This window comes from Mirounga leonina, unplaced genomic scaffold, assembly GCF_011800145.1.
Source record: "Mirounga leonina isolate KUSES-001 unplaced genomic scaffold, KU_Mleo_1.0 Mir_168, whole genome shotgun sequence".
In the NCBI taxonomy this organism is placed as follows: Eukaryota; Metazoa; Chordata; class Mammalia; order Carnivora; family Phocidae; genus Mirounga; species Mirounga leonina.
Window position 1 is genome coordinate 11,123,049 of NW_023270426.1, and position 1,306 is coordinate 11,124,354.

The window sequence follows — 1,306 nt, forward strand, 5'->3', positions numbered from 1 at the left end:
TTGAATTTTGTCATTGAAATCAATATTGTTTTTTTAATAGAGATTTTAGACTTGTTTCTGAATTCCTGCTGAAAAACTCTACAATAACATCTTCTATTTACATTTTTCCTGTTCAGATATTTACAAAGAACCACAGCACACATCCAATCCCTGGGAAATGCCAGGGAATATTATTGGGAAGCATTCAAATAACATAACATTCAAATACCGTAGCAAGGTTGACAGCAATACACAGAATGCCATGTCAAAATTACTAACTTGAGGATAAATTTTGGTTCTAAAACTTATTTCTTAGAACATCGCCTATAGGATTTATATAAAATACACTAATGTAAATAATCTTATTAATATTTATCTGCTGGAAAAAAAAAAAAAAACCTCTTAGCAAAAAAAAAAATCTGTTTGCAAAATAACCTGTCAGGGTCAGGAACACACAACATGGCAACAACTACAAGTAAAATGGGTTAGATCAGAATTACTTCTCTCCAATGTGCATTTCAACTTTAACCTTTCACTTCTGTGTCCACATTTCCTCCTCTTGCTTTCAACTTGACATTGGCAATTTCTTCTACCAGTAATGTTTGTATGTTGATTGTTAAGCTTTAAATCTTATAGGAAAATTATGCTTTTTCTCTGTTTCCTTGATTTTTTTTTTCTCATGTCAGACAGGTAATAGGCTGAGTAACAAGGTTTGAGGGAAGTGCATGTCATCAAGCTTATGAACTACAGAAGGATCTATTTTCTTGATTTTTTTATTCTTTTTTCCTCAGGATTCAGGAATAGGAAAAATACATTTCTTGAGATATGCTGGGAAAGTATTTCCACATGGGACAGGTAAACCCAAGTTTCTCCCTTAATTCTCCCAGAGCTGTAATACTGTGGTGGTGGAGGTGGTTGCACTTTGCTCATTTTTTTTGTTATCAAAACTATAAAACATATAAATTAGGATGTGTAAAGAACCTCTGTGGATATATCACCCAGGCTCAACAATCACCAATATATGATCAGTGTTATTTAACTTGTATATCTACCCATTTCCATCACTCTCATCTCTTGGATTATTTTGAAGTAAATCCTATATATCATTTTATCTCTAATACACTTCAGTGCAAAACTATAGAACTATAAAAGATGAACACTTAAAAATATATAACTAAGAAAGAGTGGAACTGGACAGAAAGAGTGGAACAGACAAATAGATCAATGAACTAGAACTGAGAGTTTAGGGGAAAATCCCATATACATCTATTGTCACGAGATTTTGATTTTGAAAAAGATGCCAAGTCATTCAAAGGAAAGAGAGAAA

The 1,306-nt window shown here is 32.5% G+C and overlaps 1 pseudogene; it reads right to left on the bottom strand.

Moving 5' to 3' along the window:
• Positions 1-659: 659 nt before the first annotated feature.
• Positions 660-735, bottom strand: LOC118017234 (annotated as a pseudogene).
• Positions 736-1,306: the final 571 nt, after the last annotated feature.